The 18,611-nt window shown below is 37.8% G+C and overlaps 1 protein-coding gene across 2 annotated transcripts in view; it reads left to right on the top strand.

Moving 5' to 3' along the window:
* Window positions 1-18,611, top strand: part of SOGA3 (SOGA family member 3) — a 44,441-nt gene that overhangs the window by 16,517 nt on the left and 9,313 nt on the right. The gene's annotated exons all lie outside the window — the stretch shown is intronic.

Genomic DNA, 18,611 nt, shown 5'->3' on the forward strand with positions numbered 1-18,611 from the left:
ATTATATTGGCCAGGAACCTTGAATAATAGAAGAAATAATTAGCCCAATTGATTATTGTATTCAAGTGCATAAAGAGTGACTAACGTCAGTATGTGGTTGCATCTACTGCTTCCTTGCATATGGAAGAAAAGATTTTCATAGAACTTTATCAAATGGTAGCCATCTGTATGTATTTAGGAGGATCTGTTTTATGGAAAGTATTGTTTTTTGAGGATAAAATACAGCTATCAGATTATTTCTTTTAGAGGTATAGCTACATTTAAAATAGAATAATTATGTTCTGCAATGATTTGGAAGGTAGTTATTCTATTTTTAATTCTATTAGTATTAACTTCAAGGGTTTTTTTTTTTTTTTTGTAATACATGTATGATCCTCAATTTTCCCAATTACCAAAGTCAAGAGTAAAACAAGGAAGAATTTTTATTCTTTCTTGGATTACTGTTTGGTCTTTGTTAATTTAACATAGGATTATAAACTACCATTGCTACTATTACTTACTGTTATAGTATATAATTTCAATTTAAAGAATATCTTTTGCTTCATATGTAATTCAAACAATATACATCCAATTTCAATACTTACTATCAGTGATTTTAAACCACAACTACATTTTTGAACCTCAGTTTTAAATAATCTTTAATTTGATTAGATAATGATCTTGACTTTTTTTCTTTTTTACAGGAAAAGTTTGTAGATGTTATACTTTCTGACCCTTTGTACTTTTGAAAATAATATGTGGCTGACTTCACACAGAAATGGCAGAATGGCATTAGCGAGTGAAAATTTTTTCTTTTCACATTATATATTCTGTTCCATTATCTTCTGGCATTTGTTTTTCAGTGGAGAAATAGGAGATTGGTCTGACTTTGATTCCTTTGTAAGTCAGAATGTGTTCTCTCTACATAGTTATGGATATTTTTCTTTACCCTTTGTATCAATCACAGTCCTCCATAGGAAAGGAAAGTCACCCTAGATGGATCATATATATAGGATTACTCACAGTGGTGTGGGCAGGATTCAGAGAACATACTCTTAATTTGGGCTGGTCAGGCATTCAGAGAAGACTGGCAACACTTGGAAACCATCACCACCTCTAGATATAAAGACGCTGCTGAGGAAATGGTGTTCCAGGGGCCAGTGAAAGCTGGAACTGTGGAGGAGGGTCCACCCAGTGGGAGCTGTCATCTGGATGTGCCTTAGCTACTGCTAAGATATGGTGTTGAAAAAGTGAGGGAGTACTGAGGGTTGCTGGAGGGGAGGGGGTGGAGGGATGGGGTAACTGGGTGATGGACATTAAGGAGGGCATGTGATGTAATGAGCACTGGGTATTATATAAGACTGATGAATGATAGACCTGTACCTCTGAAACCAATAATACAGTATATGTTAATAAAAAATAAATTTAAAAAAATAAAAGCATAGTTAAAAGAAAAGTAAAGAACAAAGAAAAGAAAAGAGAAAAAGAAAAAGTGAGGGAGTGAGGAGAAATACCCTAGACTCTCTTTCCTCCTACCCTCCATCCCTCAGCATTTCTGCCCATGCCTTCTATTGGCCAAACCCAACTAGAAGGTGACTGGCAGGGAAGGGAGCATAGGTAAAAAAGTATGCAGAGGTCAACCTCCTGAAGCACAGAGCAGGACAGAGAAGGGGCAAGAATGAGTCTGGATAGCTAAGGAGAATAACCAGTTCAAAAATATCGCCAGGACATATCTAGGTGATGGTCTTTGTTTATATGTCCAGAACATGTAGACTCTTCAATCTGGAAAATAAACACTTATTTATTAATTATCTCAGAGAAGCTTTCTTGTAGTATAGGCTTGACAATCACACATGCTCTATTTTGCTCACTTCGTACCCCCTACTACTTCTCATCCTTTTACCTTTTTTTTGTCCTTTTCACCTGTGTCCTCGGACAAATTCTCAAGTTTGTTCTCAGTATCATTGAGTTAATTTTCTGCTAAGTCAGTCGTGCTCTTTGAAGACTCCAGTGCAAAATTTAATTCTTACATTGAATTCAAGGTTATATTCTCAAACACATAGAAGTATTCTTTTTTAAAAAATATTTCGTTTTTTTAATTTGAGAGAGAGCACATGCTGAGGATGGGGGCGCAGGCGGGTGGATAGAGGGAGAGGGAGAGGGAGAAGCAGGCTCTCCACTGAGCAGGGAGCCAGATGCCAGGCTTGATCCCAGGATGCTGGGATCATGACTTGAGCCAAAGGCAGATGCTTAACAAACGGAGCTACCCAGGGACTCCCTAATTCTTGCATTGAAGTTTAGTGTCCTCTGTGAGTTTTCTTATTCCCAATAGCTTCCTAGTCTTCAGATCTTAATCTCCTCTATGACCTTCTATTTTTAGTTCATAGAGGCCATGTTCATTATCTTATTAAGAATACAATATTTTTAAAGCTGCCTTCTGTTTTCTAGAGTAAATAGTTTTCAAACATATATTTTTGTTTTTTTCCTTTCTCTTTAGCTGAATACATTTTTCTTAGTTTACCCAATACATTTTATTGTATACAGCTTTTATTGAGGTATAATTTACATACTGTCAATTCATTTTAAGTATACAATTTAATGACTCTTAGTAAGTGTACAGAATTGTGCAACCATCCCCACAATACAATTTTAGAACATTTATCTATCGTGCTCACTTGCAGTCACCTCCTGTTCTCACTCCTAACCCCAGTCAGGACTAATCTGTTTTCTAAATCTATAGCTTTGTATTTTGTGAATACATACAATTATAATCGTACAATTTTTGGCCTTTTGCATCTGGCTTCTTTCACTGAGCCTAATGTTTTTTTATCAATACTTCATTCCTTTTTATTTCCAAATAATATTTGATTATGTGTATATATACATATATATGTAAAAAAGTATATATATGTAAAAAAGTATATATATATATCACATTTTGTTTATCCATTCTTCAGTTGATGGATATTAGTTTTTTCCATTTTTATGAATAATGCTACTATGAACATTCACATGCAAGTTTTGCATGTGGACCTATGTTTGATTTCTCTTGGGTAAATAAGACATTTATGGGTATATGATGAATTTATGTTTAACTTTTTAAAGAAATTACCAAACTGTCTTCCAGAGTGGCTGCACCACTTTTTTTTTTAAATTGGTAAGGTACCATTTGATTGTCTTCTTTTTTTTTTTCTTAAGTAGGCTCCATGCCTAGTGTGGTGCCCAGCACCAGGCTTGAAATCACAACCCTGAGATCAAGACCTGAGCTAAGATTAAGAGTCAGACACTTAACCAACTGAGCCACCCTGGCAGCCCCTGTACCATTTTACATTCTACCAGCAAAAGAGGGTTCAATTTATCAACATCCTTGCCAACTCTTATTGCCTATCTTTTTTATTATAGCTATTCTATTGAGCATTAAGTGGTATGTCATTGTGGCTTAAATTTGTGTTTCCCTAATAATGTTGAACATCTTTTCCTGTGCTTTTCCTGTGTAATATCTATTCAATTTTTTGTTCATTTAAATTGGATTGTCTACTTATTCTTGAGTTCTAATTTAAACTCTTTATTCTGAGAGTGCTTGGGTGGCTCAGTTGGTTAAGTGTCCAACTCTTGATCTCAGGGCCTTGATCTCAGGGTGGTGAGTTCAATCCCTACATTGAGCTTAAACTCTTAAAAAAATTAATATATGAACTATATATATTCTGGATACACTTTTTTTTATTAGATGTGTAATTTGTAATGTTTTCTGTGTTGCTTGCCATTTCACTTTTTTTATGATGTCTTCTGCAGTGCAGAAGTTTTTGATTTTGATGAAGTCCAATTTATGAATGTTTTTCTTTTATCACATATGCTTTTGATGTCACTTCTAAGAAATCTGTGCCTAACCTACAGGGAAATCACTCTACTGTTTTTCTAAGAGTTTTACGAGTTTTAGCGATTACATTCAGGCCCATGATCCATTTTGAGTTAATTTTTTGTATGGTGTGAGTTAGGCATCTATATTTATCTTTTTGCATATGGATCTCCAACAGCCCCAGCACCATTTCTTGAAAAGACTCTCCTTTCCCCACTGAAATGCCTTTGTCCAATGCACTTTTATTTTTTTCTACTTTTTTTTCTTTTTAAAAAATATCATCAAATGTCAGACTTTCCTTTTAAATTCAATGTTGTCTCAAGCCTCACTCACTGTGTCACTAGTTCGTAGTCCCTCTCACTGCTTGCTTTCAGATTCAAAGCTATCGCACAACTTGATACACACAGCTCCAATCCAACATCTGATGGCTGGTAGACATTTATCTGATTCTGGCCTGTTCGGAAGGAATATGAGAAAGTCTATTACTGGAGCACTCAGGCATGCTGAATATGGGGAAAATTTGAATCTTAGAAAAATGTTGTTCTTTTTTTTACCAGTAGTATGTGAAAACCAACAAACCCCAATTTGGGTGTTCCCAAGGTTTTTCTGCCTGTGGTTCTACCCATGAAGCCTTGGATAGGAAAAGAACCTATCTAATGATTCATTGCACAAATTAATCATCTAACTCCTTCCCTGCTTGGCTCCTACTTATATTGGAGCATTGGAGTTTTAATAACTTGAGAGCTGCTGATTGCAAATCAGCCAGGCTCTTTCTCCAGATACACGATAAAGCAGTATCTGTGCAATATTTATGCATGTATTGGAGAAAGTAGGCTGGGATGTAGAAGTATTGGCTGCCTAGTGGTTTGCTTTTTAATAACTTTATTGAGCCAGGTTTTACATGTCATATAATTAACCCATTCCAACTATACAAGTCAGTGATCTCTAAGTAAATTTTCCAAGGTGTGCAGTTACTACAATAAATTAGTTTTAGAACATTTTCATTATCTTATAAGATCCTTCATGCCTACTTACTGTTAATCCCCATTCCTTCCCTCCCCCTTGGTACTCCAGGCAACCACTAATCTACTTCCTCTACCTATTGATTTGCCTTTGCTGGACGTTTCATATAAAAGGACTCATACAGTATGTGTCTATTATGTCTGGCTTCTTTCACTTAACATAATGTTTTCAAGGCTCAACCATGTCATATCATGTATCAGTAGTTCATTCCTTCTTTTTTAAATTGCTGAATAGTATAGTATTGTAAGGATACCACATTTTATTTATCCATATTTATCCATTCACCAGTAGATGAACATTTGGGTTGTTCCCAATTTTGAGCTATTAGGAATAATGCTTCTAAGAATATTCTTGTGTAAATCCTTATGTGAATATAGGATTTCATTCCTCTTGGATATATACCTAAAAGTGGAATTGCTGAGTCATATGGTAAATTTGTGTTTAACCTTTTAAGATTTAGGGATGTCTGGTTTTGATTGGTCTGCATTTGCATTTCTTCTGTTTTAGACAGTAAAGTTTACGTATAAGATACATTATGTTTCTTCATTGAATTCCATTGATACTGCTATTAAGGGAAATTTTTTTCAGATTCTGGAAAATGCTTGACTGTTAACTTTAGCTTCCAGTGTTACTGCATCTGTGTTTTTATTTTTGCCTTCAAGTATATTTTAATAAGGAGAAAGTGATAGCTTCCATATTTTATTAGCCCCAAATTCTATTTGACTAACAATGTAAACAGTAAATTTTCTTTAAAATATAATACCTTAGGAAATGAATCTGATTCATCTGTGATTGCTTTCCATAACTTCCTTAATATATGGAATATTTTATTTTTATCCCTTTTATATCTCATGCTCTTATATTCATGCATGTATTCCCCCGGGTACTTATTTATTATTTATAAAGGCACTACTATAGGCGTAGCTGTTAAGTTGCTCTCATGTCGAAAAAAGATGCGTGTGCACATGTGTATATTCTTGACATTATATCAAGGGCCTAAGTAAATTTACTTAGCCTAGAATATGGTACTTGTTTTTGTTCAAATTAAAATTTCAGAAATTTAGTGATTGCCCATTTATTCCAAAATTACTTTGAAATGAACTAATTTGGTCAGATACAATACACTTCCAAAGGACATTACAATACCTCTTAATATGAAGTAAAATCAGATTGTAAGATTTCAATGAGCATGTGTTCTCTAGTGATACCTATAATAGATTTCAGATTATGTGTTTGGTATATAGATAGAGGTTACAGAGATTCTGTTTGTCTTTGTGTTTTAGAATTCACTGAGCAGTGTTTAAGATATGCTGAAATTCCTTCCAGGACCTAACACACATAAGTAGATACACATGCGTGCTCCAACACATATATACACATGTTCACACACACACATAGACATGCACACAGACCCATACTCATTTGCCCTGTGAATGTGAACATACACATACAAACAAAACACACTCCATGGATGTGTTATTTCATTTTAAAAGCTTGGGTTTAGTTCTTTGCCTTTTTAAATATGCTATGTGATTTTTTTTTTTATTAAACCAATTACTTCTTCCCCTACTTTCTCTATCCTTAAAAATAGAAAAGGGCCAGTTTCTCAGGAATAGTTGATTATTACTGAATTAAACCATAGAAACAAGATTTTTTTTCCAATCCACGTAAGATTTGCAGAGAAAATATTCTATAATCATACTTTATTCATGATTTTTACTTACTTGGTATATGATAAAAACTATAAAGATTGTGATTGTCATACTTTTTTCATAAATGTTTTCATAAATTCATTACAGGAAGTTAACTCAGTCTTCTTACGCCATTTGTTTTCAAATAATTTCAACTATGTCTCTAGTAAATACCTATTATACTCTAAAGAGTATCTAAGCAAAAAAAAAAAAAACTAAGCAGAATCCTCCTTAGTAGCAATCAAGAAAGATAACAGGCAAAGTCAGAACAAAAAATTAAAATGATAACATAAGAGAGTACTAAACCCGCATTAATAAGATGAAATTTAATATTAATAAATGTGATGTCCTATGATGTGATTTTTAAAAATGTACACAAATACAAAAGGATAGAAGTATATTCATAGCTATTTACACAAAAAGAGGCTTAAGGAGTTTAGTTGACCAAAAGCTAGATATGACACCATGTCATATGATAAATGTTTAAAAAACTGGGGAGTATATATATATATATATATGTATAGTATTCCATATATATATAGGCTGAAGAAGAAGATACTTGACATGTGATCACTCTCTTCCAGTATTTGGAGGGATTTAATATAGAAGATAAGGTAGATTTATTATTTGAATCACTTTGGGTTTTTTTGTTTGTTCGTTTGTTTAAGTAGGCTCCATGCCCAGCATGGGGCACAACACAGGGCTTGAACTCATGACCCTGAGATCAAGACCCTAGCTGAGATCAAGAGTCGGACACTCAACTGACTGAGCCACCCAGGCACCCCACTTTGAGTCATTTTTAACTTTAAGTAGATTTAGGATCAGAATACAGACAGTTTATCCATTAGAGACGTTTGTAAAGGGATTGGCTTGCCTGCCTCATATGGGAGCAAGCTCCTGGAAAAGCACAGGCAGAGACTAGGTAGTATATAAAGGATTCCTATAGGGTGCTGAATGGAAGATTGGTTTTTTTTGGCACCTTCCACATACGTGACCTTAGCAGTCCAAGGCAGAGTTTGAACATTTCACTGTCACCAGGGGCCAAGCTGGTTATATAAATGAAAGAAGCTGTTTGTGTTAAGACTGATGGGGCAAACTGGATATTGTATGTCTCAATATTTAGTTCCAACCCAAGGATGTCATGCCATAATCAGGACCTAATTTTACCAGATCTTCCCATTTTTCAAGCAAAGCTGGAAATCTTGATTTTTAGAATGTAAATTGTCCACATTTTATTTTATTTTTCTTAAAGATTTTATTTATTTATTTGACAGAGAGAGAGAACACAAGCAGGGGGAGTGGCAGGCAGAGGGAGAGGGAGAAGCAGCCTCCCTGCTGAGCAGGGAGCATGATGTGGGGCTCAATCCCAGGATCTTGGGATCATGACCTGAGCTGAAGGCAGTCACTTAACCAACTGAGCCACTCAGGCACCCCCACATTTCAAAAATTGGCAACTAATTCCAAAAATTTTAAAGCACAACTATGGGCTGTCACTTTTTAACCTAACCTAGGAATTATTCCAGAAACTTACAACTACTCTTTTTCAGTACATTTCAGAAATAATTGAATACTCTGACCTTTAAAATTTTATCACAAAATATCTTAAATATGTAATTGTATAAAGAATCATTTTAAAGTACCTAAGTACCACTCCTTAGCATCCTGCCACTCCAGTGGCACTTTAAGCATATTTCTTACAAGATTTTGAACTTGATACAAAAACTTCTGTATTAATAAGGTAGAAGCCCGGTTGAGACACAATATAAAAAAGACTGGACAAATCATCATTTCAGTTTATAAATGCTGGCTGCAGTGTAGTTTTTCTCCTTTGGCTCAGTATTGAAAAAAGCCATAAGGCCCTGCTATCACTGCCCAGCCATAATTTTCTAAATGCATTTTAGTTGCTAAATGCGATGGTGCGTAGAGCTCAATTCATTGACTAGAGCAAATTAGAAGGGAATATAAAGCTCTGCATTTGCTGATGACATTCATAGCTTAGTAAGTATATATTTACTGTGGATCAAGGGTCTAAGGCATAAAATAATTTTTTTAACAATTATTATTTCAAAAGTCATTAACCAGGTTTTCAGATTTAAAGAAATAAGGTCAACTGAGAGAGCTTCCTGTTCTAAATCTCTTGCTGTGTGAAACTTTCTGAGGCGTTTGCATGGTTCCTATCTGGTGTAACGTATGACACGGATGACAGAGAAGCACTTATTATGTTGTCTTTGCTTTTTAAAGGCAAGATGGTCTTACTTGGGATCCGTTTATTATCAGTAATTTGGAAAACCCACTAACAACCTATACCCTGCTCCAAAAGAGGGTTTCTACAATGACGTGAGAGTTTCTTGTATTAGAAACCTTGAGCCCCTTGAGGGTCCTTAGAGTAGTTTAGAGAATACAGAGACTATTTCTCCCGAAGGGCCTAAGAGTTGTTTTGATCATATGGTTGGTATGAAGCACACAATGGAAAACATGCAGTTATTGGTTCCATGCCCAACGCGGCGCTTGAACTCCTGACCCTGAGATTAAGGGTTGAATGCTCTACCAACTAAGCCAGCCAGGTGCTCCTTATTGAGTCCTAACTTTTAAAAGGGATATTTTACGTAAGACCCAACTATTACAATTTCAACTCCCGCTTCCTCACAATTTCACTTCTTCTGGTTCTATAGTATAAACACATCCCACTAATGAGAGAAGCCTCCATTTCTTTTTTCTTTTTCTTTTTCTTTCTCTTTTATTTTTTCTCTCTGATATCTCATGGTCTTTAAGATCTCTTTGATTTTCTGGGGTGAAGTTCAATATTTTGCTCTTCAAGTTTCTGGCTTACCTGACTTGCACTGTACTAATCATGGAAAGTGAGTTCCAGCGTAAAAACACTTATGCACGGGCGCCTGGGTGGCTCAGTTGGTTGGGTGACTGCCTTCGGCTCAGGTCATGATCCTGGAGTCCCGGGATCAAGCCCCGCATCGGGCTCCCTGCTCAGCAGGGAGTCTGCTTCTCCCTCTGACCTTCCCCCCTCTCATGCTCTCTCTATCTCATTCTCTCTCTCAAATAAGTGGGAAAAATCTTTAAAAAAAAAAAAAAACACTTATGCACTATTAGCAAGCAATATGCTAGGAAAAGAGCAGAAGAGTTCCAAAGTAATTACTGGTACCAAACCAACTTTCATAAAGGAAAGATACTATGCAAATCTAGAGCCATTCAAAGCCATGTGGCCTTGAGATAATCCTGATTCTTAAAAAGGCAAAAAGATTCAAATGTTTTCTCTTTCATCGGTGGCCTAGTTTGATAGCATGCTCTACAAATTTCACTCATTAATATTCCTTAGCAATAAAGAATTTATACAACTCTATAGTCAACCTGACCTCTGCTGTAGTTATCTATCTCAGCACAAAGGGAGAAGGATGGAGAAGTCAAGAAAAGGAAAATTTATTGGATTCTTTTATCTAAAAATAAAATAAGAAAAAATAGGAATGGTTTGAGGCTTACCAGCAAGAAAAGTAGCTTTACCAGCTTTGAAAAGTGTTTATTTAGGCATTCACTTGAGGTAAAAAAAAAAAAAGAAGAAAAAAGGTGTGGAAGCCTGATAACTCAGAAGATAGGAATGGGGCCCGGGCTTGTAGGACAGAAAAGATGACCTTCTGGCAGAAGAAGGTTGACTTATTCCTGCAGATGTGGGACTCCACCTCCATGACAGACACTTCTGTACACCAGGTCTACCTCTCCACATCTGTGACATGCACCTCTGTGTCAAAATCCAGAAGGGCATCCCTATCTTTCCTAAGAATGAAAAGTTCACAGTTTTTTTATTTATTAGTATCTTCTGGGAACAAATCCCAGATTTAAACTGTTGGTCAGTTCCTTTCCTGAATCTTCCAAGATTGTTTCTTGGAGTAGATGAATTAAGGGTGACTTTCTTTTCCTCTGTTCTCAATTCTGTTCTTTTCCAAAGTTGGGTCTTCTTAACTAACCATCAGTAGAAATTTGAAAAATCTAATCCTTACATTACAGTTGAGGATTTTCTGGGTATGACTGCCTTTAAGTTCTGTAAAGAACTTTTCAATTCTGTAAATTGACTTAAGTAGAAAGTCTTGTAAAATTAAAGTTATTTTTCTTCCTCTGCCTGGGAAATTATAGAAACAAAAGGACAATCAAAATTTGATAAACTAAAGATAGAACTGACATATAAATAAGAAACAGATCTAGGGAAACACTGAAAATGTGTATACATCACTTCTTCCTGAAAAGGAAGAATAAAAGCTAAGTTCAAATGTGTTAACTTCAAAAATGTGCTGAGTCAGACCCTGTAATAAGCCTGACTGTTAGGATGAACTTTATTAGGTTTTAACTCATATCACACCTTTGGTGCTAGTTGAACACCTACTTTTATGAAAAGAAGCATCTGCAATCTGGAACTGAAAGGTGAGCCTTTATAATAATTTGTTTAAAGCTCAGTTTTATTTAAAAATATGGAATCAAAATATTGACAAAGGCAGGAGAAAAATAAAAACAAGGAAAGTACATTGAGCTTTATTTTTTCCTATGTTTGAGAACCGCCTTCAACTCTTTTTCTTGACGTTTTACCTGAGTCTTTTGCTTTTCTGGGATTTTGAATAGGGGATTTTTTTTTTTCCATAAATGTCAACCGGGGCTTTTTCAATTCCAATGGTGAAAAATATTTGGTAAATGTATCAGCTTTTGCCATGTAACAAACCATCCCAAAATTTAGTGGCTTAAAACAATAATTGTTTATTTACTTAATTCTGTGGTCCTCTATATAGATTATTTTGGTCTTAATTGGGTCCCTGCAATTATTTTTGGCCAGCTGACAGCTGACAATCAAGGCTCTGCATCTGAAAGTTTGCTGGCTATTGTCTAGGACAATGGGAGTAATAACTAGGCCATGTGACTCTTTCTAGGCTAATCTAGACCTGTCATATGGGGCAGCATGTGTCCAAGAGTGAGTCAGCAGAAGTGTGCCAGATCCCTTGAGGGTAGCATCAGAACTAGCATGTCACCTCTCCTACCACATCTTAGTCCCACCAGATTTTATTGCTCAAAGCAAGTCAAAGAGCCAGACCTGTTTGAAGAGGCACAGAAATAGACTCGGCCCTTAATGGGGCACATTGCAAGTGGACTGCCTATTGGGAGGGGAAAAATACAGCCAGTTTTGTAAAGAGTCTTACTGTGGAAAGCTTTAATCAGTAAAAAAGTCTTAAGTCTAATGTATAACAGACAGTGGTTGGAGCCCAAACGTTAGTTGCCTTTATGCCCATAATTTCCAGAGTATTTTTTGTAGGCCTTTGGTGAGTGATATGATATGGAAAATGACTTTGTTCACATCAGAGTAATCACATTGATGTTTCTCCAAGGCTAGGGAAAGTGAAAGGGTTGGGACGGTCACTGACTGGGTCCCTCCATGACTGAGAGCAGAGAGAGAGCCCCCCCTTTTTCTTAGGAATTTATTTATTTGTCAGAGAGAGAGAGAGAGCACAAGCAGGGGGAGCGGCAGGCAGAGGGAGAAACAGACTCCCCGCCGAGCAAGGAGCCTGATGTGGGACTCGATCCCAGGACCCTGGGATCATGACCTCAGCTTAAGACAGACCCTTAACTGACTGTGCCACCCAGGCCTCCCAAAGAGAGGGCACTTTTAGAAAACAACTCAGAGAAGAGTCCCTGTGACCTGGGCTTGAAGGCAGGAAGAGAAGCCCAGGTTCTGGAGACTTTGAGGGCCAGGGACAGAAGAGAAACTGTGTGAGAAGAGCTGATGAGTAGAAGTCACAAAAGCTGACAGCCCATCAAAGAGTGTTGGTACCAGATATCTTTTACAAAATGATTCTGAGACCCAGAATCTTAATTTTTGACACTGGGGAAAATGGGATTGGTAAAAAATCAAGAAAACAATTAGAGCACAGTGAAGGTATATCATATGTCCCATCGTAAATACTTTTCAGCTCATACATTTTTTGCTTCAGACTTTTTCTGTAGAAAACGATGAGACATTTTTATTTTTACAAGCTTTAAATGGACTTTTATTTATTTATTTATTTAGTCGTTTCCTGACTTGTAAATTTTAGCTTAAATGGACTTTTATTTATTTGTTTGTTTTGACCTTCTATGAACTGCTTGAGTTAGAATGCTTCAGAAAACAAATCTATATAAGAAGTAAGGTCAAAGTGGTAATTTCTTCATTCAGTTGGTATTGTCTGAGCAATGACCTGGTAGTAGGTGGACTTCTAACAAAGAATACAAAGTTCCTGTGTGGGTAGGGCTCATGTTCCAGAATGAAGATTAGCCATGAATCAAATACACAAGTCAGAGGGTGAAAGGAGCTATGGAGAAAAATAAAGCAGGGTGAGAAGACAAGCAGTGCACCGAACAAGAGAGTAGAGGAGGTATTTTATATGGTGTTATTTGTTATCTTATATGAAATGGTTGGGGAAGGTCTCTGGTTAAGGACCCTGAAGGAGTTGCAGGGGTGGGTATGGGAGCATAGGAAGGAAGAGTGTTGTGGGCAGAGGAAAGGCCCCTATCTGGAGCATGCTTGGCATGTTTGAGGAACCACAAGGATGCCTGTCACATGAGCTCAAGGAAAGCAGGGGTGGGTGTGGTGGCAGGTGAGGTGCAAGAGCTTGTTTAGGGTGGGGGGCTGACTGACCACAGGCAGCAGAGAGGTGATTCTCAGAGCACCTGGTGCTCACCCTGCGAACTCTGAAAAAAATGCCTAGGCCTAACCCCAGAATCTATTTTAATTGGTCTGGGTTAAAGCCTGGTGAAGTCTTTGGAAAACATTACCAGGACAAATCCAGTGTGTGATCGAGGTCTCCTAGGCCTTCGTAAAGTATGGCTCTGATTCTGAGTGAGACCAAAACTGCTGGACGATTTTGCACAGAACGGCATGACCTGATTATCCTAGTCTGCCTCCTTCCCCCACATTCCCTTTGGCTCCCAAGATCATGTCTTAGTATAAAGCTTGGGATCCTGCTTCCCCCCTTTTAAGGGAGAGAGTGGAGAACGTGTTCGTGAGCGAGATCTCTGCGTGCCCTTGCTGGCCCCTTCTCTGCCACGCTCTCTGGTAGGTGTCAAGGATGTAATAGGAGGGAAGGAGGAAGACTTCTAGAACCTCTCCAGTTTCCCTTCAAAATGGGTTGAAGCCTGTCTTAGTCCCTTCGAGCTGCTATCACAAAACACATACTGGGTAGCTTATAAACAACAGAAATTTATTTCTCACAGTTCTGGAGGTCTGAGATCAGACTTGTGCCCTCATGGCCAGGTGAGGGCCCTCTTCTGGGTTGCAGACTTCTATACTCACCAGGCAGAAAGGGCTGGGGAGCTCTCTGGGTCTCTTTTGGTAGGGACACTAATCCCAACCATGAGGGCTCCACCCTTATGACCTAAGCACCTCCCAAAGGCCCACCTCCAAATACCATCACATTGGACATTAGGATTTCAACATACGAATTTGGGGGGTGGGGTGGGGGGGACATAAACATTAAGACTGCAGCATAGCCAGAGTTCCTGCCTCTCTGTTTTCCTCCAGCCTTCCATCGGAAATCCCCATGCCTCTTTCCCAATGTTCCCCTAAATTTAAAGGATGACTGTGAGTGTGTGTTACTGCCGGTGAGCCCTATGTTAAAATAGGAAAACATAGTGCTCCTGTGTAATATACGGAAACTAGGGCCCCAAGCCCATGCAGCAGTGGCGTAACAGCATAGAGAACATCCAACCCTATACTTTTCTTCCTTTGGAGTAACATTGTAACACAATTATTCAGAACAAGAACCCTGAGGCTGGATAACTTACACCCTGATTCTAACACTTACTAGCTGAATGATTTATCCTTTGTGTGCTTCAGGTAACCGTGTCAACCTCCTAAGTCTCTTGTAAGATCAAATGAGTAGTTACATATTAAGCGATTAGAATGTGCATGACACACAGTGCTCAATAAATCCTAGCTATTAATACAGCTTTAGTTTCCTTCTTGATTTCATCACTGTACAAATGGGTCTCTTTAATTTTAGCAAAAACATAGGAGACTATTATACATTATCATGTCTTTCAGTGCTATTTTAGACAGGTTTTCCTCTGTTTAATTGCTGAAAACATAAAGATGTTACATATTAAGAAATGGACCAAATTTCAAATGAGGAAAAAAAGGCAGTCTCAAAATGTTTTTAGAACACGAACAATCCATTTTCTATAATTGCTGTGCAAGCATGTGTTTTTTGGAAAAACCCTTTAATTCCTGGCCTTTACATGGATGAACAAGAATAGCAACCTCTTTTGGACTAGTTGAGGCTGGGAAGGAAAAGAATTAAGATGTGGACAGGACATGCTTTGAACACATTTATCTATGTGGAGAACCATCTGAAGAGCCTACTTTGAGAACAAAGATGAAAATGTGAGATTTATGGGGCGCCTGGGTGGCTCAGTCGTTAAGCGTCTGCCTTTGGCTCAGGTCGTGATCCCAGGGTCCTGGGATAGAGCCCCGCATCGGGCTCCTTCCTCAGCGGGGAAGCCTGCTTCTCCCTCTCCTACTCTTCCTGCTTGTGTCCCCTCTCTCGCTATGTCTCTCTCTGTCAAATAAATAAATAAAATCTTAAAAAAAAAAGAAAAGAAAGAAAATGTGAGATTTAGTTGTGGAGTCCCAAACTGCTTCCCTGAGGAGATTCCTGGATTTGTGCATGCAGGTGGGGCAGGACGATGGGGGAGGGGGAAGCAGGGGGAGTTGGTGATGGAAATTTATACTCACAAGAAAGAGACTGGACTTATATTAGTTCTCCAACTTTCTCTACCCAAGTGAGTCCTATCTTTGTTTTATTGGAGTCAGAAAGTTAATAAAAACTTACTGGAATATGAAAAGATGATTAAATATTTATTGAAAATTTAAATGTGATCCTTGAAGGTACTTGTCTTAGAAGTGCCTTACAGGCAGTTTACCTTTATTCAAGGAGAAATCTTTTTTCAGAGCTTTGGGTTTGACACCTCACTTGAGTAATATTCAAATAAAAGTAAAATAGAAAACGCCTCTTAGGAAAGGATGGCCTGGTTTCAGCTTTTCTCCAATATTAATTTAGAGGGCTCATTTTAACATTGCCCACAGGATAAAGTCTAAATTTCTCAGCTCCACAAGCTGACCTCAGTGCTTTAAAAGTGTCTCCTTCTGCCTCAGCTCTGTGGTGTCTCTACCCCCATTACTTCTTGTCTGAAGTCAGTGACTCTATAAAGGCACACCTATTCCCCTGAGTCTTTGCTGCTTTTTTTATTTGGTTTTATTTTTGTTGAAATTTTGTACATCCTTCAAAGATCGGCCATCTCAGATGATTTCCTCTGATCTCTTCAGATCTGGAATCATAGTTGCCTCTTTGTCCTCTCAATATTTTGTTTGTTCTTCATTCATTGCCCTTCCTTAATTCTGTCTACTGTTTTAGCTAATTATCTGCATCCTTTTAACCATCGTAAACACTTAGCTCTTTGTGGGGAGGAGAGTAAAATATTCTTCAGTTGCATTTGTATAACCATATAGTATCATATATATGCCAGAACTCAACAAATATCTACGGAATGAATGAAAAATTAAGACCCACTCAAAAAAGCTCTCAGAATCTTAGAGCATACTTTCCCTCATTTCCCTTGCATGATGTCCCTTTACCTCATGGACACTTGGACTTCTACTTTTGTGTCTATGTATTTTTTCTATGACAGTCTGATTATGGATACTTTTTGCTTGCAACAACGTTATTCAGTATCCTTCAAGATCTGACTCATGCCATCAGCATCATTTGCTGTCCTCACATTTTGTTACAGACATACTGAATTGTGTCCTGGAAATGGTTTTTCTACATGGAATGCTTTGTTCTTCCCTTTCCCCTCTTCTCCATCTTCAACTGGCTGACTCTTCCCTCCCAGATTCAGGATAAGAGGTTACTTCTTTCTAGAAATTGTCCCTAGCTCCCCACACCATCTCCAGCCCCAGACTGGCTTAAGCCTTTCTCCCTTATGATCTAGTGTAATAAAGATAGAAAAGATTTGGGTCAAAACCTGATTCTGCTACTTATTGAGCAGTGATTTTAGACCAGCTCCTCTCAAACTTTATCATGCATCAGAATCACCAGGAGAGCTTGTTAAATCAAAGGGGTGTTTTAGGGGCGCCTGGGTGGCTCAGATGATTAAGCGTCTGCCTTCGGCTCAGGTCATGATCTCCAGGTCCTCCAGGTCCTGGGATCAGGCCCCATGTTGGGCTCCTGGCTCAGCAGGGAGTCTGCTTCTCCCTCTCCCTCCACCTCTTCCCCCTGCTCGTGCTGTCTCTCAGTCTCTCTCAAATGAATAAATAAAATCTTTATAAAAAGGGGGGCGGTGTTTTAAGAATTAATTGAGATAATATATGTAAAGTGTTTGACAGAATTAGTGCTCAATCATCACCAGTTACTATTGTTTTTACATTATCGTTGCTTTCATCACACTGTTTTAAATTGCAGACCGAATAGACCATTTGCCGAGTAAACTAGGAAACTCATAATAAACAGTGACTCCGCTGGTTTATTATTGTTGTATCACAGGTGCCCTATAAAGTACATTGGTTAGCACTAAATGAACATATAATAAAATACCCTAAAAATAAAAGCATTCAATAAATATTTAATGAAGTGAATTTGGCTGCTTCTTTGCAAGTAGTTCCTACCCAGACTGTTCCAGGATTTCCTAGTTCAGCTTGCTGTATTTTGGGGTTTTCTTGGGACTGCTTTTGTTGATTGGTTCCCAAACCACCTTTGGTTATGGCAAATCAGTCCTCACAGCCTTTGTTTCTAAGATTATACAAGCAACATAGAGAACATCTTCCTGTAAAGAAGTAGAAATAGATAAGCACACGGGCCATTCATTTGGCTCTGCAGTCTGAATTTCATACTGAATGAAAGCAGTTGCAGCAATGTATTCCCCTGCCTTCTGGGCCTGAACATATGCCAGCATTTAACACTGGATATGGGTTAGAAACTAACATGGGGAAAATGTAATTTGGGGTTCTTTGCAAATTCATGAAGCCTCCTTTTTTGGGAAGCCTTTCCTGCTTTTACATTCAGCCTATACCCCCATCCTCCTCTCTGACCTCAGAACCTCATATTTTATGAATACATTCATTATGAATATGTTTCGTTAGTTCGGCAAATATTTTTTTCCTATATCTGCCATGTGCCAAATACTACTCTGATGACGGTGATATCACACTAAGACAAAGCCCCTGCTTCACAGAACCGAAAGCGTGGCATTTACCAACTGGTACGATAATTGTTTTATTCTCTGTCTCCCACGGTATATTGTGCACTTCCTGATGGTGGGTGCACTATTTAATTGATCTTTGGGTATCCAGTTCAATATCCAGTATGTGGTAGGTATTCATACATATGGATTAGTTTTTATACAGAGGGACTCTCCTTATTATATTGGTGCTGAGAAATGGAAAAGAGTACTAGAGATCATGTATTGCTGGCCCATGAAAGGATCTGGCGCTAGATATGTTTTTTTTTTTTTTTTTTTTTTTTTTTTTACTTACAAAGTGTTGTTTGTCTGAATTTCAGTTAGGGCCAACCAATACATAACAATCCAGATTTCTAGCTTCTCTAGAAAAAACCTGCGTTTCTGTATTGCACCAATCAGCTGCAGCTCATTCCCACTCAGCCTGCTCCTTAGATGGAGCCTGTCCTCTTCAGTTCACTGTAACAATTTCCTACTGTATTACATGTGTGTATATGGATATGGGTATTGTATTTGTTTGCTCAGATGTGTGGTGAAGAAAGAGCAAAATTCTTCAGATTCTATGTAAATCCACTAAAAGTTTGTATTTATAAGCTTATGAAAACCTGCCTTCAACTGGAAATACCTTATTCCTTTTTTTTCTTCTTTAGAGAGGAATGCTAACAAGGATTTGCTCTTGTTTGGAATATGTAATATATTGGGTTATCAGTCTAAATTTTATCCAAGGTGTTCTCTGCAGTTTCATAGAGGGTCTCCTGTCTTCCTCAAATTATTTAGACAATTGCCAGTTACTCTTCTACTGAGAAGTG

This window comes from Phoca vitulina, unplaced genomic scaffold, assembly GCF_004348235.1.
Source record: "Phoca vitulina isolate PV1807 unplaced genomic scaffold, GSC_HSeal_1.0 scaffold9, whole genome shotgun sequence".
In the NCBI taxonomy this organism is placed as follows: Eukaryota; Metazoa; Chordata; class Mammalia; order Carnivora; family Phocidae; genus Phoca; species Phoca vitulina.